Here is a 26173-nt window from a genome sequence, read left to right on the forward strand (position 1 = left end):
GTGTCCAAAAATAGCTAGGTTGAGCGGTCAAGGAGAAGGTAGTAGGTTTGGAATTCAGACACAGAGCTTTTGCTTTAAAAAGGTTAGGTCTTTATTTACTTGTAGAAAATATACAGCTGTTAAAATGATGGCTCAAAGGCAAGAACCAAACCAGAAGTTTCAAGCACCTTCTGGGGCCGAGATATAACTCAATACAATTTTATAAGACTTAGGTATGACAAATGAAATAGCAAGTGGCCCTGTAATCACTCAGTAGTGTCCATGAGCAATGACATCCAGGCACCCATAATCTCAACATGACTCATCACTTTCAAAAGTCCCTTCGTGAGATGTGTACAGGACTTTCAGGAAGGTAAGTGCCCTACTCTTCATGGACAATGTAGGATTCGCTTCTCATGGGGTTAGGCCATCCGTGAACAGCGCATGAATTTGAACCCTCTGCCTCCACTCCATAAAGCTTACATGGTGCTTTGTTCTCTGGGACGCCAACATAACCCACCAGTCCCACAAGAGATGCTTCCACAGAAACCTCTTTTGCATTGTTGCCGTAGAGATAAACACCACCACTTTCTACCATAAGACACCCAGACGTTCACACATTTCAGCTCCTGCCGCACAAGTACACATTACATGTTTATTTCTTTTGAATTTATTTTCTCCTGAGGAACAAATGTGCAAACTTTATGAGGAGCCCTTCCTTATAGAGGAAGCAATCAGCTGACCATCTGTGTGTGATCTGTTTGGTTATAGGAGCATATACAATTCTGAAGGCTGTCGAAAACATGGCTATTTCCTTAATAAATGCACCACACACCTCTCTGCAACAGAGCCCAGAAAATAGTTGCACCCTCAAATGCAATCCTCAGCTTACAACTAGATATTGCAAACAACTCAACCTGCAAACTGGTTTCGATATGCAGGTAAGCTAAGCAAGTTGACGAACCTATGGTTGGCATTATATAGTTAGTTCTTGAATATATAACAGTTATGGCCCACAAAAATACTAAAACCATAATATGCAGTGGTCAGCAGAAAATTATAATTTACACCTCTTAAATTCACATAAGGCATATCTGCTTTGATGGTTGTCCATCGCCCGCACTGAACAGCCAAAGCAACAGACATCACCAAATGAGCAGGCATGAAATAACTGAAGAGATCTGTCAAAGAATACTGCACAACGCAGATGACTTTAATATAGTTCACCACAGCAGGTCCAAAATACCCATACAAGCTGACCACTTCTTTACATGTCACAAAGACACTTAGATATGGGATGATTAGAACAATTCCCATCCCAACAGATCTCTCTAATTCTCTGCCCTTCCAGCCATGCCAGCTCAGGCCAAAACTAAACACACAATCTCAGATTGGACAGCCCAGAGTAGTAACCAGCTAAGCAGACTATATCATATGAAATACCATAAAGGGACCTGCAGATCTGCTCAAAGCTACCAACATATTGAAAAACATCAAAATGGTGTGTCTGCCTCTCATGCTTCATCATCCAACGTACTGCTACGTGCTGCTTCTCATAACATGAAAACCACATCAAAGTGGGCATCACACACAAAATGGAAACACTTCCCACGTACGATCAAAACCAAGACACCATCCTTCCAACCACACACCATACACAGTGTAACATGTTACCCATGTAGGTAAGTGCTTCAGCACCCCACATGAGTACTAAGTGCCTTATAAAGGCTGCAATACAGTGCAATACAATTGCAACTTCAAAAAGCTAGCCCCGTCAGCATGGGCTGCAATCTTTAGAACCAATCCTATGCCAAAAGAATCCTTCATATACATAATATTGAGTACTAAAGTAAAGAGACCAGACATTATGTCCACCCAGTAAACTCACGCTAGCATCCCACCTGACACCTTTCCAACAGCATTTTGCACCAGGTTCATCCGTGATGTAAGCATATTCAATATTTCCCCCACATGTTGATCAACACATGTTACAGGCATCTTCTTCATATCTCTCAACATTGCTCTGGTTGCTACAAATATTCCCAGTCGCAGATGTGAAACGTTCAACGTAGGTGCTATCTCACCCTTACCTACCTTCAATGAGATTTCATGAGCATACATAATAGACATGTTTTACACAGTCCCAGATATGGAGCTATACATACGGACCTTTCCAAGGCACAAGTCCATCCTATACATGTGAAGGTTCAAAAAGCCTAAAACATTGTACAATTTGAAGCAAGCATCAACGACATATAGATATCATTCCTAAACATGAATGCAACAGTGACTTCTTCAACCACTGTCTTACAATTTCACAATGTGTACAGTGTATATCCTGCATATTACAATACACCAGAGACTACATTTATTTCAAAACTGTTGCGAGGAATTAGGTACAGCAATAGTTATTTGCCTGTGGTTTGGGGACCCATGGGAGTCCGCGAAGACCCACAGGCGGTCCGCGGCTGATTATAAAATTAGAAAATTAGATACATTTAACAGAATAATAATGTATATAAATGAAGAAGCACAGTTTAAAGTTGAATATTTTAAAGAATTCTGTAAATGTGAAAGAAATTGGAGACTAAAAATTAAGGGCCCGCTTTAGATCTTGTTGGGACTACCATCGTCACTCCATGGCGGAGTATCCAAGTTTTTATATTTGTGTGTGAATTGAATAAAATAGTTAATTATTTATGTATGATGAATGCTTATTTTTTATTTGTTGCAACAGTTTTGCGCTTCAACTATCGAACATACTTATGCCACTGTCCCGGGCTTCCAATAATGACTCAATATGGTGGTCCTTGAATCCCAATATTAATACAGTGGGGGGTCCCCATGTTCCAGAAATTAATAACTGGGGGTCCACAGAAGTCAACTACTAGGTTGTAGCATATTGTGTCTTCTCATACATTAGGGCTGCAGCAGCAACATTGCTGTGAGATAAAGAACAAATATGCTCTGTAAAGGCATATTTCACACTCTGCAAATGGTTGTAATATAACTGAAATTGTAAAAAGTATATGCACTCAACCTGTACACACCAGACACGCCCATAAGTACACAAGCAAGCACATGCATACATATGTGAAAACATATTTGAGCACATCCATCTGAATAAACACTTGCACATGCTCCTACATGTACAGAGTCCTATTTAGACGTGTGCACAAACACGCTAAAACACATGTATGCACAAGTATACGGACATATACAAAAGGACTTTGAGAGACAGCCATTACTGAACAAACACTTGCACACACATGTACACACTGGAACGCATGTGAACATGCACATCGTTTCTAGTAATTATGCACAGTATTTTCCTTCTCCTCCTGAATTAACCTTGTAGCAGCGACACATTTTTCAGATAAAAGAACCAATAAGGTGATGTAAATGAATTATGTGCACTCAGGAGTGGTTGGAATATAACACAAAGAATGTAAAAAACACTACAGGAACTGTAATCCCTCCACAATGAAACACACACTTAAACACATAAAATCACATATGCAGGGACAAAACCACTTACATACCTGTATATATGCACATGTATACACACATTTTTAAATGGATTTAGACAGACTGCCATCACTGAAATAACACTTGCATATAGAGAGATGCAAAAACACATGTATACACAGATGCAGGTACACGTCCACTTTCGCACATGTAACGAACACACGCACACACACTACACAGACATATTCATTCACACACATACTGAAACCTCAAAGCATTTTACAAACGTCTTTGGCAATATTCACTGGTCACCATTCACTATTACTCACAAATGAGCAACACCTTCCGCTTTCCTGTTGTGGTTACAAGGTTTGATGCCCTGTCTCCCATAGTACCACGAGGATTGCTTCCATGTACCAGGAAAGGTCAATTAATGCTCCTGAGGCAGATTCGAATAAGGAACCAGCATTTGATGTTTAAAGAAATAAGCAAATACCATCCAGCATTTAATGGGCATGCGAATGGGTGAACAACAAGGGGGTCTATGAGCTATTGGTTACTTTAACTATGTACATATTTCAGGCCAGAGGGCATGGATGCTGCCCAGACAGTCTCATGGCATATACTCAGAAAACCCTCTGTCATTTATATCTGATCTGTGGACCATGATAAACATAATAGTAATTATAACTGCTATGTCTACCAACTCTTAAAAGGGAATTCCGATCCCTTATCGAATTGCTATTTGGAAGGAGCATGTTAAAGGCGTTCCTTTCAAACAATGATTCAGTATACAATGAATCAATGGTTTGCATTTGTAACCTGGTGGCAAAACATTGAGAAATCACATATTTCTAATCTGGAGTGGTAACAGATATCCAAAAGGAAAAGGGTTGCCTAAGAAAAAAAAAGTTTGTAGGGGTGGAGTGGCACCACTTTCAAATCTCAAACAAACTTTTACTAAAAGTAAGAAAATCAGACTGCAATAGGTTTTCAATAAAGTATAATATTTATATGCAGACATAGTGGTCGGCTGACCCTAGTATGCCCCCATCACTTTGATGGCCACTAATAGGAGTGAGTCTCAATTTGTGACCTATCTCATTATTATTCATGAGGTAATTTGGTTTGCAATCCAATCCCAATTTGGAATTTCTAAACCAACCTATTGGTTCATACATGGATTCTGGGACCATATCTTTGTACATCTGGCCCTAAGTTTTTTCTCTGGAGAAAAATAATGGAATTATTTTGTGTGATTTAGTGAGCCCTATTGAGCAGGAGTATGCACTCACTCTTGTAGACATTGCACGCCAATCAAAAGTCTTCGGATTTGGCGCATTGTGGTTATTTCCTACTATAAAGACAACTGTTTTTGCTACCGCGGTTTGGGGTTGCCTGGGATTCTTGCAGTTTACGTCCCTCATGCAGTGTGCACATGCTTACGTTAAGGAATATACCTTCTCTTTCATCCGAGGGTGTCGTTAGTGTGGCCTCAGAGGTCTCTGGGTGAGGAAGTGCACTTCCTCTCAGTCTGCATCCTGCACAGGAATGGTTCCTCATTGTGGGTGAAGTTGTTTCACAGTCACTGCTTCAGTTACAAGCTACTCTCCAGCCAATATCCGGCGGTTCTCTCTCTCTCTCTCTCTCTCAATGAAGATTCAGAAGCCAATACTCTAGTCGAGGGAAAGGTGCGGAGTACGTGGAGCTAAAGGCAAAATAGCATTTTGCTGCTAGAGAGCTACTAACCTAATGTGGAGTTCTAGCCTTGGTTACTAGCATCCTTTCTGTCTGCAAGATGCAGCTACAAATATTTCTATTTTAGGCCTGGAGTTCAGTCTGATATTAGACTAGCATATTTAAGTTTAATAAACTCATATATCGGTCAGTCAAAGATTCTTTATTCGGCCACTAAAAGCCATAAAAGCACACAGATAAAAACACTTATAAATACAATAGCCAAAAAGATTACCACACATACATATAGAATCCAAATAACCTGATTAGATTTGGCTAGGACTATATGTACAGACAAGTAAGAGTCATTATTAAAAACGAGTACAAAATACTACTCTAGGTGTAAAATTAAAAGTTACGGGCCCGATTCACAGAACTAACTTAAGACAAAGTCATAAACGTATTACTTTTGGTATTCATAGAAGTTAGGATTTTATCTTAAGTTTGTCTTATATTTTTTTTATTTGTCGGAACTACTGAACAGATTTACACCCTTTTAAAGAAATGGGCGCTTTCTCAACCAAGAGATACCTTTTTGCCAAATTTGGTGTAATTCCCTTCAACAGTTCGTGCTGTAGCATTGTCTAAAGTTCCTATGGAAATTAACATGGGGAAAACGCGTTTTGGGACCCCCTTTTTTTCTCTGACCCTGCTTGACGGATCACCCTGAAACTTTCAAGACAGGAGCTGACTGTAGCGGGCCATTTAAAAAAAATGTTTTCCGAAGATTCATCAAGCGGCGCCAAAGTTATTGGCAAATCAAAAAATGCTTTTCCTATGGAAACTATATTCTAACTATTTATATATATCAGCTGCAAATCCGTCAAACACCTTGGATCATATATATACATACATATATATATATATATATGATTACTTATAGGGGCTTTCATCAATCCGTCTTTGCGCATTGGTCTGATGTTGTTTCATTCACATTTTTCTTTTCTCACTACAGTATGCAGCATAGGTCAGCCCAATTCAGCCATTGGCTAACTTCACTGTGAGTGACGGCATTCTGTTGTTCTTTCACACAAAGTAACTCCCTTCAGTGTTAGGTATTTCTATGGCACAGTGTGCTCAGTGAGGCCAAAACAATGTTTGCTTTTAGGGAATATTTATCTTTTATATATTGGCAAGGGTCTGGCAACTCTTCAAAAATAAATATTTACAGCAAACATAACAAAGCAAAATAAACATTAACAAAGTGAGGGCAAGCAGTCAATGCAAACTCTTTTCATTTTGGCGATGCCTGTTTTTAATTGTATTTAATTATAATGGCATCGTCTCGTAACACGCTGAAAAGAGAGCATGTGGCGTTTATCTAAATATCTTAATAGACAAATTAATAATATTTGGGGTTAATTGCAGTGAACGAATTACAAATTATTCTTGGAAGTTTAACTTTATGCAGGAAAAACCAGAGAAGTCCCACTGGTTAAAAAAATTGCAAGTAAAAAAAACTGACCCAAAGAGAAAAATGTACATCCAGTTACAAGATTCAACTGGAATCTTCTTTTTAGTAATTCATTTTGTCACCAAAAACACAAAGGATATCCACGGCTTCACCAAAAGGTCTATTCCTTTTCAGTCAGAGACCTAGCAGCTGATTTTGACATCAATCTGTGTTGATATCTGGGCTAGGGGTAACTACCGTCACTGCTTGAGACTGGTGCCTGGTAGAACTGGTTAAAGGGATGCCAGTACTGAGGCAGAAATTGATACCCTTGCAGGAAGTCCCCTTTGTGACAATTATACCAAAATCCGAATAATTCGATTTTCTCTATTTGGTGAAATGCTAAGAAGATACGCTTTCTAATTTGTTCCCAATCCAAATGATATGATTGTGCTTTTCAACATAAAGCAGGTTTTGTCATGGGCAAAGGTAACTTAGGTGGAGTAGGCAACTTATTGATGCTTATTACTACAGGAACCACTTTGCATGTTTCACTTTTGACCATTATGTAACCTGTCCTTGTGGATTTCAAGGCACACTTTACTAGCGGCTTACATGTCAAAAGAGTTTTACTCTGACATGTAATTGCTGCAGTTTGGCATGCAGTGGACTATGAAGCATGTTTCCCTGTTACTGACGTCTCTCATCTGGATAGCATAAGACCACACTACACCTCACATAGAAAATCTCCCATTTATACCACTTTTGCACATATCTACAGGGGATTTGCTTGAATATGAAATATGCTCATTAGAGTTTTCCAATTAATTGTCTTGTTTAAGAATTGAGCACATTGATCTGATGGTGTTTGACGCCTCCACTGCCCGAGCTCCAAATATGCCAACAATTCAGTCAAATAAAATTGGAGACCAACACAAAGAAATGCGCTTTTCTAGACTGTTCTTCCCAGTAACTTGGTGACTGGTTTTCTAGAGGTGGTAATGGAACAGCGCAATTACTGTCTTCTTTTTCCCAGTTTCATTCTATGGACTACTAGTTGTCCCACGCATGTATATTTCCCTCTGGGGACTCTTGTCTGCCAATCCCTTTTTTTACACTTATCATTGCAACTGATGCCATGTTGTGTGGACGGACATGGTTGGTTTTATATCTGTAGGTCAAGAAATGGATACTGAGAAGACTTGTTGAGTTGCTTCCCTGATTGCCAGAGGAAGGGGAGACTCCTCCCAGTACCCAGGAAGCACGCCATCTTCTAAACTCTTGCAACGGTTGGACACCTCATTTCACATATGCTACAGTGAAAGCTTTAGGCTGAAAGAACCAGCAGAATCACAACAGGGCATGAACTGAAGAAGCATGTTCCCAAGAAAATGTATTTGAAGGATAAGCTTTCCACGGGATGGTATATTGGAAACAGCTTGAAACATCTGAGAATTGTAAATTTCTTCAACCTTATATTCCCGATGAGAAGGATGAGGAATATATGGCTTCAGTTGGGATGAAAGAAAGGCAGAATGCATTTTCTGGTTACGAGGCAGACAAAAAGGCCACACAATTAATCTGATGAATTATATCACATGGTCCCAAAATTGCATTTGAAATTGAACTGGCACTGTTTCTGTGTAGATGCAAAAGAATGTTGTCAGAATCTACCAGCATATTCCTTCATCTTGACTGTAGAAATATGTAAACATTCTGAAAAAAGTTGCCAATGTCTGTAATTTATTCAAATAATCTGCAGCCGATTTAACAAAAGGACCAATGCAAGGCGAAGAAAGAAAAACTATTGGATTAAACCCTTTCATACATGTTAAACTTTGTTGACTCTAAAATCTGCCTTATAGTAATAAAAACCCAGGACTGGTAAATAGGTCCCAATTATCTTGAGTTGCATTACAGTAGCATCATAGTGTTTGCTCCAAACTTTGACTAGTTGTTCTGTTTGCCCATTTGACTTATTGTTAAACTCTCAATGCTTTATACAGAGCTCTCCTAAATTGTGAGAAATTTGGGGTACCTGCATCAGAAATTATAGTATGAGGTAATCCATGTAAACAAAAATTTCAGCCTAAAACATTGAACAATTTCTTCTGCTGGTAATGTGGACAAAGGAAAAAATTGAACCATCTTTGGGAAAAGAGTCCACTGTAACTACTAATATGTGATATCCGTTAGAAGATGGTAGAAATCACATGCAACGGTTCAGGAGACACTGACAATGACTGTTAATATACAAACGTGATAGAATGTAATGATTTATGCAGGACAAAAATAGAATAGGCAAAGACATGTTCTTAAAAGTTAGAATGAACAGTTGGCAAAACGATCATGGCACTAAATTCAACATAGTCTTAACTCCTCTATGACACGTTCTCATAAATAAACTATGACTCAGGATAATGACGGAATAGAGCATACGCCCCAAAAAAGTTTGAACTAGGAATATAAGTGGGAGTGAAATCATATTGTCTAAAGAAAAATGCCCACCTAGCTTGACAACTATTCCTGCACTAAAGATTTCGCAAACCCTATAAATTCCGATAATACGCTTGCATTTCAAATGGATCTCTAGTTGTTTTGATAGATATCTCTGTTCAGTACAAGTTATCTTCATGGCTAAAAGTTCTCTTTCAAGAACTAAATAGTTCAATTGAGACTCTGACAAAACATGAGATAAAATAAAGACACCGGGCCGGATTATCAAAGGTAAACTTTTAGTTTGTGTAAATTTACAGTTGTTTGCTATTCACATAGGGATTTACGAGTAGTATGTTTACGAGTGAGGAGTCTCCGCACATAAAAATATAGGTCTTTTTCTCCTCATGGTCAATCAATGTCTGTGTGTTTGAGAATCCTGATTACGATCTTGGCGGGTGGGATATTCAGTCAACAAATGTGACTGACATTCGCCAAATTCCAATTCTATATATGCTTTGGAACTTGTAATAGGGCAGACAGGATATCCATCATGTTTGCTACGAAATATCCCATCAGCCAAGATCGTAATTAGGCCCATTGCGTTAACCACCACTTTTGTGAATCTCGGTACACAATTAAACATTTTTCAAAACACTTTGGCCTATTTTGTTATTTCATCATGTATATGAAATATATCACAATAGTCCCTACTAGGGTTTCAAGGCTACTCCAATTAATGCAAATTTATGAACTTTTATGTAGTCATGTGTGAGTGACAAGTCCAATTCTTGTATTAGGGCATACTCATTGGTTAGTAACTTGATGTGTTTCAATCTCCTCTTCGAGGTATTACTTCTGTGGAGATCTTCCTAAGGGCATTAAAATACCTTCACTTGTGCCCTGGTTTGTTAAACAATGCATGTTGTAAATGTAAACAGTATTGGTGTCACTCATTTGTACAGCTATAGGTTACTGGAGCAGTCTACCGACTTTCTTTCCATCCTGTTTTGATAATCCTAAAATGTGGACAAAGAAATATATAACAAATCTGGAAGTGAAATTAGTGAATTGAAAAACCTATAGCGACCTCCTGGTGTGCTCACCTCATAGTTCCAATATGTCCATGAAATTTATTTATAATAGGGACCGGACATGTTGTTTACCTTCAACGTATTATGTAATGCGGTTTATACTGAAACAATGTCACTCAGTCCTGTAGAAACATGACAATGGTCCTTGGTGGAGGAGAGTCTTGCCAGCTCTGTTTGCCCCAATGCACATCTCATCCGGTGGCTCATCACCATGTCGGCTTCTTGCTTTTGAAGACAATGGGGCATATTACCAAGGCCCATTATCGCCGCTTTAGCAGGACTTTTTCCCGCCACAGCGGCGATAATTTTATCACCCTATTACCTAGCTGTCGCTAACACCAGTTAGCGACAGCTAGTAGGAGATAGCGATCATCTTGGGGCCCGATTTGTATGTCAGCGATAATTATCGCTAATGACATGCAAAGTGGGCGTGCCAAGATGTTAGCGACTGGAAACAGTCGCTAATATCGCTATCTCGTATTACCAACAATGGCTTAGTTTTGGAAATATTCGTGCTAAGCGGGAATATCTCCAAAAGCTAACGCCTGCCCTGACCAGTTCTTAGCCGTATTATCCAACGAGACGTGGATAACATGGCTAAGAGCATTGTCACGGTAATGCCTGAATATTGCTGTATTGACAGCGATATTCACGCATTTCGAATGATTTTTATCGTTTTTGAGATAAACCTTGATAATAGCAAGGTATCTCAGCGATAAAAATCGTCGTAGTGCGGCGATAAATATCGCTATTTCTAGGTAATATGCCCCAATGCCTCTAAAGGCAGGCAGAATGCTTTTGCCACTTCCAACACTATTTGGAGGACCTACGTCTTGGCGTGTTCGGTACCAGCCCTGCAATACTCTATTTGTTTTTACCGGACATGTCTTACAAAACCAGAAGCATCAGACAATGTCGTTTTTGGCAAACTTCAGTTGATCACAGCATGCCTTCACCATGAGTCACACCGTAACCAGATGTGAGCATTATATATTTATCATTTTTGCTTGTGAAGAGGGATGTTCTTTCTGGAAATTACAGACCGTCAGTCTGCTGCTAGAGTCTCATGTAGTGTGCCTACAACATACATTTCCAACACAGTGCATGTATGTGCCACTTCTTGTCCAACACTTTGCCTAGCTTGCGAAACACATCTTGGTGATTGGGAGTGTAGAAATGCAGGTGCTGGTCTAGGTGTCAAGGACACATAACCACTCATTGAGCAGGGTGCAGTGCAAGCTGCTGCCGGGCTGATCACTTACAATATCTTGTAGCTCCCAGCACAAATGTAACAGATGCATTCACAGCGGGGGCAGATTCACGTACACCGGCAACAAATGCTCCCCAGGATGAGCCTGCCTGCTGCCATAGGAAGCCAGTGTCAACATTTCATACACAGAAAGAATAGCAAGCTGCAAAACGAAAATTCTGAATACATTTATTGTCCTAGCACAAATCGGGCAACACGTATTCCACAATAAAAATTGCTTCCTCAGGGCCTAGTTAACAGTTTCAGTGGTCCAGTACATCACTCAATTTGTATTTTCCTAATAGCAGTGATGTACTTAATTTTCAAATTAAACCCAGTTCTAGTACAATGAAAAGAGTAGCTGGCATAGTGGCATTCCACGATCAGTGTATCAAGAGAGGGAGGCGCTCAGCTACCCTTCCTGAGCCTTAAAAGGCCCCTGATGACCCTTTCCCCAGGGCCGAATTCATTTAATAGGGGGGGGGGGGGGTATTCAGCCTCCCTCCCCGGGCCATCATCCCCTGGGGCCTGTGTTCCTTTCTCGCCCATCAATCAATAAGCTGAGGAGTGTTGTGGGAGTCTCAGAGCCCCTGCGGCACAGTCGGGATGGGGTCCACAGGGGCCTGTGAATGCTTGGGGAAGGGAGGGGCCACGCTTCCCCCTCCTCTTTACTATGGCATTCGGGCCCCAGCCTGATTATTTGGATTCACTGAGGGAGCCACACAGTCCCTCTCCCTTTAAATGACATTCAGTCCTAGGGGATGGGGTCCCCAGGGCCTATTAATGCTCCGGAAGGGAGCCGTGGACCACCAGCCCTTTATTTTACACCACAGCCCTGGGGAATGGGGTGCCAGGGGTCTCTGATGTTTGGGGAGGGTGGCCATGTTCCTCTCCCTCAAAGCAATATGCTGCTGTGTCCCCCGGACCCTGCCCAACCCCAGGGTGCGGGGGGGGGGGGGGGGTATTAAGATCCTATGTATATCTTTATTTTGCTGTGGATCCGCTGTGAATTTATGGCAAACTTTAAAAAAAACACTTTTGGCCCCGGCGGGGTCCCTTTGGAACCTCACCACCAGGCCTAGGGGTTCAGGGGATCCCTAACCGCCCCTTATGTGATGAGATCTGCTGGCCTCACAGATTTTCCATGGTGTTAAATATACAACGGTTTTGAGCCTTAAATTCTCAAAAACTACTGAATGTATTTACGCCAAATCACAGATTCTTCCAAATTTGGTGTAAATCCGTTCATCTTTTTGGGGTGTGATAGTGGCTGAACATCCTATGGAAAAATTTATATGTGAATTGTATTTTTGGATCCAATCCACCTCCTCTTCTCCGGTCCCGCTTCACATATCACCCGGAAACTTTTCCAGAAAAAGCTGAACTGGAAGGACTTTTTGAGGGGAAAGTTTTGTGAAGATTTGTCAAAAGGCACCAAAGTTAAGGAGAAAACAAAAATGATTTCCCCTATGAAAACACAATCCCAACGTAAGAGAGAGTGCGAGTGTGTGTGTGGGAGTGTGTGTGTGTGCATCTAGTTGAAACAAGCCCTGACAATGCCAACAGGTCCGACATCAAAGGAATATTTTATGGTAATGTGAAGCATTACAAGTAAATAGCATGGGAATTAATATGTACTTGTGTGGAAGCAAAGAACTGTAGAATAATATTGGTTAAGGTTAAAGGTCAAGTGAGAGTTTCACGTCAGACCTGTTGGACCTGGCCCTCTCTACAGGGTCACCCCAAACTTTTTGCCTTCACCCTCCACATTTGCTGAATTTGTTTTTGGTGTCTGAGCACTATAAAACTGCTAACCAGTGCTAACGTGCATGTGCTGTCTCCTCTAAATATGGTAATATTTGCTCATACCCAACTGGCATATTTAAATTACTTATAAGTCCTAGTAAAGTGGTACTAAATGCGCCCAGGGTTCTGTAAGTTAAATGCTAATCGTAGACATGAAGCACTGATTGGGCCACCATTTTAAGTAACCCTTTAAATATATCTCAGGACTGCCATTACAGAACCTGTGTGTTCAGTGTTTTGACAGCCCCAAAACTTCTTTATTACTACGTATATATATCACCCCTTGGGTAGGCCCTGGACAGCCCAGAGAGCAGGGTGCAATGTACGTTAAAAATTGGGCATGTACTTATAAGTTTTACATGTCCTGGTAGAGAAAACTCTTAAATCTGTTTTTCACTACTGCAAGGCCTATCTGTTTCATAGGATAACACTGGGACTGCCTTATTACATTTTATAGGTGTAATTTCAATATGGGCTGAGAAAACTGGGTCAGGTTTGTGTCTCCGGAATCACAATTTAAAATCCTAATGTATTCTGAAGTTGGATTTTAAAATGCAATTCTGAAAATGCATCTTTTAGAAAGTTGTCATTTTCTTGCCGCAGACATTTGGTGCCTGCAACTTGTCTCTGGTCACATGCTTGGGTGTAGTTGGCAATTGGGCTTTGTGTATTCCTGTTAGACAGCCACACACAATGGACGCTTAGATGTGACTGAATAGGGCATCAGTGGCAGGACGGGAGGAAGGAGCTGGGCCCAGCCTCACTTACACCTGAATAGGCTGTTTCCTGTCTCCACACAAAGGGCTGCATACCACTGTTGTTAGTCTTCAAAGTCATGACTCTCCCCACTTCAAAGGCACAGCTGTGTATCAAACACCACCACTTCAGTACACTTCTGGACCTGTTGATACTCTGCCAGGGGTTAGGACTGCAGTGCTGCTGAAGGACTGCCACTCTGCTGTACTGCTGCCCTGAAGAAACTGCTGCCCTGCTGTGCTGACCAACTGCCCTCTTGCCTGGGCGAGAAGACTGGACCTGCATCTCTTGAATCCAGGACCCAAAGTAACTAAAAAGGCTAGTTGGCTGGCATCCTGATCTGAAATGGCAGGGGCATAACATGCTTCCAAGAACCTTGCACCTGCACCTGGACTCTGCCATCTGTGAGTCTACCCTGCCAAGTGGTGCCACCTCAGTCCTGGACCCTTGGAAGTGGGCCTAAGGTGCTTGCCAGTGGAAACGACACATCTCCTATGTGGGATAACCATCTCCAAGCAGAACTGCCACACCGTCGCTGCTGCGTGGATTGGACCTGTCCCAAAGATCTGCATCTCCTCCGCACCTCGGAACCAACGCATGACCCCGACATCGCAAGGCTGCCATAGCCCAGATCTTCACATCTCTCGTCAATGGCAGCCTTGACAACAGCGCCAGACTCCACATTGCAGCCACACAGCTCCTTGAAATTGTGCATTGCATCCCTGATCGCATCACAAGCCCTATCACCCGTGGAGTGGTGTGGCTCACTGGTTAGAGGCCGCATACCCGGAAGTGGAGTGGTGTGGCTCACTGGTTAGAGGCGGCAGACCCGGAAGCAGAGAACGGCCCGGGACCAGGGTTCAATTCCCGAAGCGGCAGGGTCGTGGACCAGGGTCAGCAGACTCGATAATTCTCGCCTCGGTGCCTACTCTAACCAGGGATCACACTCGGCAACTCTGGGCATTAGCTTGCCTCATCTCTACAACGGCCCCCCACATTTGCCGGGGATGCCTGGTTTCGCCTTGGAGATACCCAGTAGGGACCATCTCACAGGGATAGCCAGGACGGGTTCCCCAGCGGTCTACAGCGCCACGACGCCTCAGGGCAGCAGTGCACTTTACAAGACACATTACATTACATTACATCAACTGGTTCCTTGACAATGACATAACAGGACCTCATACCGCAGCCTTGTCGCATCTCAAAACCGAAGCATCATTTTGGTTGCATGGCGCATATATTAGACCCAGATCCACGCAACACTCAGCAACCAGGATTTAAGGTGCTCTGTTCAGCTGGACTAACTTGGTCCATGTAGCCAGCTTAAGCTCCATCGTGGCCAGCCTGAACTTGTGGCTTTGTCCTGATTGCGCAACCAGATATCCCCAGATGCCATTTGGTGCTTTTTGGCACTATTTTCATTAAAACTGTAAAATTCAATACCTATGGTCCTACTAATTTAATTTTTGTCATTTTAGTCTTGTTTTATTTATTAAAACTTACTCTATTTTCCTATGTTGTGGGATCCTTTTGTGGTGTGTTTTCACAGTTTTACTGTTTGAAGTGTTGCACAAATACTTTACGCATTGCCATATACCTAGCAGCCAAGGAGGTGAGCAATTAATTTGGGGTTTGCTTGTGCCTTACCCTGGCAAGGATTGTGGATGCTGTTTGACTAGGGATTACACCCCAGGCAACTAATTACCCAATTTCTTATAAGATCTGAACATCTATGCAAGTTAATGACTTCCCAACTTCTACATGTGCTTCTGCCAGTGAACCACACCTGTATAGCTTTACAATGTCATGTGTGTGCCTCTCAAAGTTCAAGCTCAGACAGCTGGATAAATAAAATGATTGCCGCTGCGTGGAGGGCCATCCTTTTTTTTCTATCGAAGAACACATCATCCGCCCAATCAAAACATGTACCCCTGCCTCTCAACTTGTGGGAGAAGCCAAAGCCGCTCTCTAGTGCTCCTCACATAATTATTTGGTAAGAGCTGGGCAGTCTAGCCAGACCATAAGGCGGCGGTGATAGAAAGGAGCACTGGGAACATGCATATGTGACCGTAGCACTGTTGTTTTATATCATGAATATCTACCCGTATTTATTGTACAGATTTCACCTATTTGAGGGGCATGTGGATAAACTGCTTTGCCAAAACTCAGACACTGTTTGGTCATGTAGAAGAATAGCAGAAAATCCTCTAAACTAAAAGGCCCCATTACTTTATACAAGCTCTTTTTTGTAGTACTCTTTCATCAGTGATTTTGGTTTTTACGGTTGCGTCTGCGCAGCAGGCACACACACCCACTGAACTAACAAACCACTGGTTTATATTATGCTGTTGCTTAGAATTATGTCGCGGGTCCTATCATCCTCACTGACTGACCGACCATTTTATATAAAACAGGCTCCCAAAAACCGATCTCAGACATACTGAGTTGGCATACGCGGTATATGGCGATACAGACCGAACACACCTCAAGGCGCTACAAAAATGAAAGATGACGGCCTCTAAAATAATAAAAGGTTAGGAAATGAAGTATAGTCTTGTCACTAGTGACAAAATGAGTTATAAATAAGTACTATGTTAATAGTAGCCTTGTATAACTTTACATTATTATACATTTATCACAACTCACATTTGAATATATGACGTTACAACGAATTCCGTTGCAACGCATGCCTTTACCACGCATGCGTTACAACGGAATTCGTTCACCACGCATAACATTTTCCACAATTACTAGCGTGGTGACGTCATAGTCGTTAAGAGAAAGCGGAAGTTTATTTTCCGTTTTCTCTTAAACGACGCTGATACCCGACGTGACTCCAGGTGAGTTTCTTTTTTGGGGGGGAGACCCCCCCAAGCCCCCCCTTTTTTTTTACCTTTACCACATATACCTTCACTACAAACCTCGTAGTACAGGTATGCGTGGTAAAGGCTTTCGTGTTAACCACGCATGCGTTGTACTGCATGCGTGGTTAACGATTTCGTTGTAAAGGCTTCGTTGTAATGGCCGTTTCCCCTCACATTTGATCAAGTGGCGGCGGATTGGAGAACATCCCGAGCTGATAATGGACAGGCGAGTACAACTCATTTTACCCCAGATGGAGCCTTGGCACTATAAACAGGCCTGATCAGTCATTCACAGGTACCGATCAGGGGTGTTATCAGCCCCCTACTTTAGTGGCTACAGCGGGGGTGGGGTTCTTGATGGCCCTCTTCTGTCTGCAACTCGGCAGACAAAGGCCCATAACTTACGTGAAAGGATGGGTGGGTTAAGTTAGTGAGAGGATGGATGGGTGGGTGGGTGAATGGATAGATAGATGGATTTGGAATGGTGGATGGATGGATGGATGGATGGATGGATGGATGGATAGATGGATGCGTAGATGGATTTGGAATGGTGGATGAGTGAGTGAAAGAATGGATGGATAGATGCCTGGGTGAATGAGAGAAAGGATGAATGTAAGGATGGATGAGTTAAAGGAAGGAGGAATGGATGAATGGATGAGTGAAAGGATGAATGTAAGGATGGATGAGTGTAAAGTAGGAAGAATGGATGGATGGATGAGTGAAAGGGTGAATGGATGGATGGATGGATGGATGGATGGATGGATGGATGGATGGATGACTGAAAGGGTGAATGGATGGATGAGTGAAAGGGTGGATGTATGATGAGAGGATGAATTGATGAGTGAGTGAAAGCATGTATGTTGATGAAAGGGTAAGTAGATGGATTGATGTGTGGATGGAAAGATGGAGCGAAAGGCTGGGTGGATGCACAGGTTGAAAGGGTGGATGGATGGATGAGTGAAAGGATGAATGGATGAATAAAAGGATAGATGTAAGGATGGATGAGTTAAAGAATGTGTGGATGTATAAACAGTTTGTCAAAAGGAGGGAGAGCGATCGGTAGATCAATTGGGCACCATTTACCACTAAGGAAAGTGGAAGGTCCAGTGTCAGCTTGTGCCCTCAAGTATGGATCAACAAAATGGGTTGCTGAACTGTTCCTTAGATAAGGGAGTGTGTGTATCTGGCGTGACCGGAGGTGAAGATGTAATACCTTTGGGTATCCATTTTGTTGGAAGTATTTGCCTCACACACCCATGCGGGTATCATGCTTCATCATCGGCGTTGCTCCTCGTCGGGGAGGCGGTGCAAGCCCCGACGGGCTCACCTCAAAGAGGGGCTCTTTGGCGGAGATCTTTTAAATCCAACAGCCTTTTGGTGAAGTGTGGGTATGCGAGTAGTGCAGTGTGTAGCCTAAGTGGTGATTTAAAATGAAGTATGGGGTACCGGAAACTACTTTATTAAGGAGGTCCCCTACTCCAATTAAAAACGTGAATCTAACCGTCCAGGTGCCAACAGGTTAGGTGTAGTGGCCCTAGATTAGATTTGAAACAAAATTGGTCAACATGTTTCTCGCATGGGTGGAGTACCCGCGATTCATCAGGACCTATAGTGGGTAAAAGCAAGGTCTACAAACGTGAAACAACATGCTAATGTCATGTGCCTAGTACCGAATTTGTGGGATATTTTATGTTTACCTCTGTAGCTATGTCCTATACCTGGATGGGAAATAAGAGTACAGGGTTAGTAGCATGAATAATCGCCAGAATAAGTACATGGTGCTAAACCAAAACAACACACAGTGTCATGCTAGTGATAATGTAATTCTACTAGCCTAAATTCGGCGTGACTGTAATGTGACAATGTGGATTCATACTGTCACACCAACTTATTATAAGTGAAAGCATTAAAACAAGGAGTATTAAAAAAACAGCAGCAGTCTAACAGGAGAGACACCCTCCTAATCGTTTGATCAGTAGGAGCAATTCGTGGTGGCAGAACGTGGTGAAATTATCCCCACTCGGTGTATATAATGCATGTCTCATGCCAGGTGTGGAAACATGCCAGGTGTGGAAACCCGACTCACCTAATAGTCAGGAGCTAAGGGCCACAGCAATACTCGGCGGGTTTGTACCGCAGGATGGAGCCTCTAGGTTTAGCTGGGGATGCAAAACGTTTGTGCCGCCAGAGCACGATTTCCAGCAAGAAGAAAACCACTGCTGCTGTTTTTTTAATACTCCTTGTTTTATTGCTTTCACTTATGAATCCACCTTGTCACATTACAGTCACGCCGAATTTAGGCTAGTAGAATTACATTATCACTAGCATGACACTATGTGTTGTTTTGGTTTAGCACCATGTACTTATTCTGGCGATTATTCATGCTACTAACCCTGTACTCTTATTTCCCATCCAGGTATAGGACATAGCTACAGAGGTAAACATAAAATATCCCACAAATTCGGTACTAGGCACATGACATTAGCATGCTGTTTCACGTTTGTAGACCTTGCTTTTACCCATTATAGGTCCTGATGAATCGCGGGTACTCCACCCATGCGAGAAACATGTTGACCAATTTTGTTTCAAATCTAATCTAGGGCCACTACACCTAACCTGTTGGCACCTGGACGGTTAGATTCACGTTTTTAATTGGAGTAGGGGACCTCCTTAATAAAGTAGTTTCCGGTACCCCATACTTCATTTTAAATCTCCACTTAGGCTACACACTGCACTACTCGCATACCCACACTTCACCAAAAGGCTGTTGGATTTAAAAGATCTCCGCCAAAGAGCCCCTCTTTGAGGTGAGCCCGTCGGGGATTGCACCGCCTCCCCGACGAGGAGCAACGCCGATGATGAAGCATGATACCCGCATGGGTGTGTGAGGCAAATACTTCCAACAAAATGGATACCCAAAGGTATTACATCTTCACCTCCGGTCACGCCAGATACACACACTCCCTTATCTAAGGAACAGTTCAGCAACCCATTTTGTTGATCCATGGATGTGTAAACAGACAGACTGAATGTTAGGTTAAAGGCTGAATAGATGACACAATGTACGGGTGAAATGGTGTATATCACCAGGTGGACTGAAGGATGAAAGGATGAATGTATAGATACTTGAATGGAAGAGACAAGCAACCTTTTCAAGGGGGGAGGAGGGTGGTGCGATCATTTGCTTCGCTTGCACGATGCCATGACAGGTTTGGTTCAAAATGGGGGTATTTTTTTTCCTGACTAGTCCCTGGCCAATCATGGCTACATGTCTTGGTTTAATGAGGCTCTACTCTGAGGCAGCTTTGTCTCACAATGGCTGTGTCGGCATTTCAGGATGGTAGGAAGTATGGGATTGCACTGAGTGCTGCCGAGCTGGCCCTGATCTGTCTCTGTCAAGAGGAGGCTGGAGGCCACACCCGTCGGCCATTTTTTGAGTATGACTGACAAATATGAAGGGGCTGAGCTTTGAGTGAGAGTGTGTTTATAAAGAGAAGGCCCTGGGGACCCGAACACTAGGTATCATTATTGTTAGACCTGGCATCTTTGGTGTGGTTTTCCCTGTCTTTTTGCCTCTACCTCCTGTATTTTTGATGCTGTGCTGGTTTTTGTTTTTGCTGGTTTAGATACTGTGGGCACTTGGCCACTGCTGATCAGTGTCAAAGTGCAAGTGCTCCCTGAGTAAATTGTTATTGTGATTGGTTGTCCATGATTGGCATATTTGTTTTACCAGGAAGTCCCTAGTAAAGTGCACTGAGCGTGCCAGGGCTGGTGATTCAAATGCTACTAGTGGGCCTGCAGCACTGATTGTGCCACCCACAGGAGTAGCCCTAAAATGGTGTCTCAGGCCTGCCACCGCGGTGCCTGGGTCCATTCGCTAATTGCCATGCTGCCCTGATCAGTGTCCACACTGGCCAGGCCTAACCCTTCCCTTTCTGTACACATTGGACACCCCTATAGAAGGCCCTAGGTACCCCCCTGGGCAGGGTGCGGTGTATCTGAAAGGTAGAGCATGTACTGGTATTTGTGCCATGCTCTGGTAGTGAATTACAGCCATTTTCGTTTTTCACTACTGAGAGAGCTATCTTGCCGATAGGCTATAATGGGGAATGCTGTGTATAATGGTTACCTGCATATCTTCCCATAGGAGCAAGATAGAAAATTAAAGTCTGGTATCCCTGAACTCAGAATTTAATAACACATCTTTTAGGAAGGATGTATTTTAAATCTTGTGTTTGAGAACAGCACTTTTAGAAAGTGGCAGTTCTCTTGTCTGACCTTTCTGTGTGCCTTGGCTTCTTTGTGAATTGACTGTCTGGTTTGTGAGTGACAGGGGCTGGGCAGCCCCCAAGAGGCTGGATGAGTCAGCCCTAGGCTGAATAGCTGCATGCAGATGCAGATCTTGAGAAAGCTGGAAGACTGAAGAAGGAAGGACTGTCCTGCTGTGTGTTTGTGGGCTGACCTGCAGTTGCTTTGCTGCCAAGGAGAGGGGAAGGACTCAGCTGTGGCTGTGTCCCTTTGCTTGAAGAGATCTCCAAGGGCCTGAGGAAAACTAGCCTCCTGTTAAGAAGTCCCAGGAACAATAGGACTTCACCCCCAGCTTTCCCCTGAACTCTGCTGAGGGAGTTCTGCCCTTCCTAGAGTGCTTGATCCAATTGTGGGGCCTCCGGAAGTTGTGCCTGTTGTTTGGGGAGCTGGACAAGGAGAAATAAAAAAAATCTTCAATTTTCACACATCGCTCCCTTGCGCATCGTCAACAGTGCGAGGAAATTCCCCCCGCCGTGAAGATCGAGATTGTCGCAGCACCTGTCGTCGCTGGGTGAGATCGCCGCACCGCTTGCTTGCGAACCGCATCACGTCGTTGCGAACAGCGTCGCAGAGCCATCGCATCGAGGGGCCGTGAGAGGAGAAGATCGACGCTGCACACCACCGCCGCACCTGAGATCGTCGCCGTCCCGAAGTTCGTCGCATCGTGCCTGTGCAAGACGCTTCCTACTGAACCTGCGCACCGGAATCCATACAAGGTATTGCATCCCGACCGGATTCGTCGCAACACAACCGCTGAGTCCAGCGGGGCAGTCGCATTGCCTCCACAGGGTCTCAGGAGTGACGCATCGCTTGTTTTTCAACGCTGCAGCTTCCATTTGGAACTTTTGTCGGATCAACAGGTACTTTGGGCTAAACGTGACGCAACTGTGGATTATTTTAACGCAAACCCTAGAACTCTTTAAAAATCATATTCTTGAACTTTGTATGTTGAATTTTTGACGTTTTGGTCTTGTGTTTTTTAGATAAAGATACTTTATTTTTCTAAACTGGTGTGGAGTCCATTTTTGGTGTTTTCACTGTGTTACTGTAAATACTTTACAAATTGCCTTTGATAAGCCTGTCTGCTCGTGCCAAGTTACCAAGTTGGTGAGCAGGGGTTATCTAAAGAGTGTATCCCCCTTACCCTGACTAGAAGCAAGGGTCCCTATTTGGACATTGGTACCTACCTCTGCCAACTAGAGACCCCCAGATCTAACAATTATAAATAAAGCTCTCACTGGGCCTATTATGGAACCAGACCTTGGAATATGTACTGAGAAGGTTTTCTGTGCTCACAATCAGATCTTTGAAAACAAGCGTGAAATTCGAGTAAGATCCAAAAGCTCTCAGTAATTTGGGGTATTAGCAGCTTTCAAAGTGATTCTATGTATTCTCAGTAAAGGAGCTCTGAATAACTGTACATTATCAAAAGCAAAGCTTTCATTGAATCCTGCTATTTAAAGATGAGAGCTCTGAGTGAATGAACCTATGTGTCACCCAGAGCAGAGCAATGTTTCGGTGACCTTGTAAATATTCTAAACAGCCAGTGTTTTATCAGGGGCAATGGCTGAGGGTGCTTCAGTACTATCAGGGGAAAATGTGTGAATGATAATGGGAATTTGGAGGAGTGCTTACTTAGTAACACTCGACATGATCTGGTGCACATACGTACGCTCTGAGTGTGACAAAACAATTGTTCAATATTTTAATAAAAAAGAATAAGAGGACATCAAAAGGTCAGTGCTCTGAGACTGTCCATATTATAATTTTATCTGAGCCTACAAAGCTAAAACAAACAGATAGACGCATTAACAAATATTCCTGCCTTCTGTGCCACTGCTTCTAAGTAGCAAAAATTGCCCATTAAGTCTTATGTTGTAAATTGTGTCTTACAACTGTTTTGCATTCAGTATCTAGGGACCGTAGATCGTTAATAAAGGGTTCGTTGATTGGATACTCCTTCTAAACATGGTGTCCACTGTAGGCAATAATGCACTTCTCATATGGTGGACAGATCATCCCCCATATTTGTGATACTATATCCTGTTCACCCAATGCTAAATAAGGCCCATAGGGGCAGATTTACAAGCCCCTTGCGTCACTTTCACGTCATTTTTAACATGGTAAAAGCGACAAAAAAGTGACGCAAGGAGCTTGTAAATCTGCCCCCTAGACAATGTTCTGAGGCCAAATTTTGGGGGCAGATTTACAAGCCCCTTGCGTCACTTTTTTTTATTTTTTTTTTAACATGGCAAAAGTGATGCAAAAGTGACGCAAGGAGCTTGTAAATCTGCCCCCTAGACAATGTTCTGAGGCCAAATTTTGGGGGCAGATTTACAAGCCCCTTGCGTCACTTTTACGTCTTTTTTAACATGGTAAAAGCGACGCAAAAGTGACGCAAGGGCTTGTAAATCTGCCCCCTAGACAATGTTCTCAGGCCAAATTTTGGGGACCAGTAATCTATGAGCATGGTATTGATTCCATCATTTGAGGAGCATTGTTACATGGCACACAATTTTGAGGGCAATTCTTCCATAGCACAGTACTACTTAAGGACGATATTTGTACTGTATAAACAGTTTTTAAATGGCAGTATTTTTCCAGGTACAATAATTCTTATAGTGTTTGTGACCCATGACAGCATTTCTTAAACCCATCATTCCTCCTCAAACCTCATCTGTGATGGGAATTACTTCATCTGTGGCTTTATGTGACATAGTTTAATTTTTACATAAACATTTTTTATAGTTAATGTGGGGTTCCAACTGGGCAGAATGTATAACAGATGGATGTTTAAAGTTCTTTTGAGCCCCAGGTGACTACCCTATCTGGGCAGTTGAGCATTGTGATTGATTGCATGATTTTGCGATGTCCCTATCAGATCTCTCTTTACAACAGGCCATCTTTATTTGAGATAAGCAATTAACCCCTTGCTATTGCCTCAATAAAACTGTTTGCCTGCTGTCTCATGATTCATACATTCACACAACATTTTTCCTCATAGGAAGGTAAATATATACATGCAGCTCCCCTTGTCCAAAAGCAATTCTGCGTTGCTTTGTGGAAGCAAGAGCAGGGTTCCTGCTCTCGCTTCCATGAAGCAAAGCAGTGTTTGCAATGACAGGACGCAGGGCCGGCTCTAGGCTCATGGTGGCCCTGTGCAGGGAGCGTAGGTGGGGGCCCCCGGAAGATGGGGGCTTTCCGTACAGCAGGCGTTGGTGATTTATTCACTGTAGATACTTCTTACATTAATTTAGGCTTCTACCACTTCACTTCTAGGCATGGGGTTGTTTTTGGAGTGATTTAATTAGTCCTCAGAGCAGGCTTTAGGTCTATGAAAGACTTCATTTTTGCAGGTCTGTCTACAACCAGCGGAGCTTGCAGGCTGCAGGGGGGCGGGGCCCAGTGGATACCTGCGTCATATATTTAGGGTTACAAAGTGGCTGGCACACTATGGTGCTTCAGGCTGCATAGGACATTCAGTCTTACATGCCAGAGGGGTAGTTATTACACCATATGCAATGGCCTTAGAGGAAAATTAAATGCGCCAAATGGGCTTTCAGCCAATTCTGGCTTCATTTTAGAGCTCAGAGCACAGACACGGGGCAGTGGATAGCGGTGTAAGTGTTAGATTTCCAAGGGGTTCATTGCAACAAATCAGAGTCACAGCTGGTACTTATTTGAGAGCAAACGGTTGGATAGCATCAGCAGTTGCAAATACTAAGGTCACTGGGCTTTTCATCCTTCTGAGGTCGATAAAATGAGTTTCATTGACAGACAGAAGACCCCCTGTGGTATAACTCTAGGTTGGCAGACAGGGTGCCACCTGTGTGAGCCCTGTGGTTACAATCCTAGACATTCGTGAAACCTGTGGTACAAGCCTAGGGTGGCAGACGTGATGCCACCTGTGCCACACCTGGCATGCCCACTATCAAACCAGAAGCCAGGCAGGATGCCACCTTGGCAGAGGTATCCTGCAGCAGTGAATCTGACCGGCTGCAGCCCGCCCACCCCACAAGGCAGGAGGTGCTGGGGATTATGGGAGGCATGAATAGTGAATGAAGGATGTAGGGTGAGGATGGGGCTCCTGAAAGGAGGCTGCTGAGGGGGGTTGGGTCGGAATGATGTACAGCTCAAAAGGAAGTGACGTAGGCTTGGAGTTTCGGGAGATGGGATTTGAAGAGAGTGGCCAAAAGCTCTGGTCGGTGGCCTTGGTTTTGCAGGCGTGGGGACGGGTTCCTGCCAAGCTGAAGACCATCAAAGCAACCTTTGTTAAAGTCCAGCCTTGCGAAGCGCATGTGATGGATGGAACCAACATTCGCGGCGTTGGGAGCGGAAAGCATTGATTGTGTGATCCTGCGCAGCTCGCCTCGGGCGTTGGTCCTGTTATTTTCATCATGTTAAATAAAGGCGCGTGGCTGTTTCATTTGCTGTGCTCCCACAGGCTTGTTTTTTATTGTCATTCATGTCGCGCGCACACAGGATCCTGTGCCACCGCAGACTGCCCCTTCTGTGCGCACCAGGCCCGGTTCTAGAGGGTGGGCCGGGTGGGCCGGGCCCACCCAAACTTTGGCCTGGCCCACCCAAACATAACCCTTGGCCCTGGCAGTGACGTCAGCAAGGCCAGCAGAATATGGCACCTGCAAGTTAAAACGTTCTTCGAACGTTATCTTTCTTTAGGAGTTGCGTGATTGGGCCTGGGCTCGCACCCCCAATCACGCATCTCCTATTAGGCAGGTGGGCTGTGTCCCCGCCGACTCGTGCAGGTACATTAGGGGCACTGCGAAGGGGACAAAGCCTTTCGTTGGAACTGGATTTGTGGATAATTAATTCTTTTCTGCTGGTAAAGAGGAGTTTGTTTTGCCGTTTCGTTTTCCTGACCTTCCTGACCCCTTGAGCTGTTTGTTTAACCTATCCGGCTGTGACAGAGTTCATAAGGAGCAGGTAAGAGAATGTGTGGCTATTGTGTTTTTTAAATCTGTGACAAAGACATACTTAGAACGCCGTGTTTATTTCATTTTCATTTACATCGTGTGTTTAAATTGTTGGTATCATTCATGAGTATTTCTGCAAGGATGCATGA

General features: G+C 43.3%; 1 protein-coding gene across 3 annotated transcripts in view; it reads right to left on the minus strand.

The window, feature by feature from the left end:
- LOC147729731 (protein spinster homolog 3-like) overlaps nucleotides 1-26173 on the minus strand; it is a 485480-nt gene that overhangs the window by 380199 nt on the left and 79108 nt on the right. The window lies entirely within an intron of this gene.

The sequence above is a fragment of the Lissotriton vulgaris genome, chromosome 2_1 (genome assembly GCF_964263255.1).
Source record: "Lissotriton vulgaris chromosome 2_1, aLisVul1.2, whole genome shotgun sequence".
Lineage (NCBI taxonomy): Eukaryota > Metazoa > Chordata > Amphibia > Caudata > Salamandridae > Lissotriton > Lissotriton vulgaris.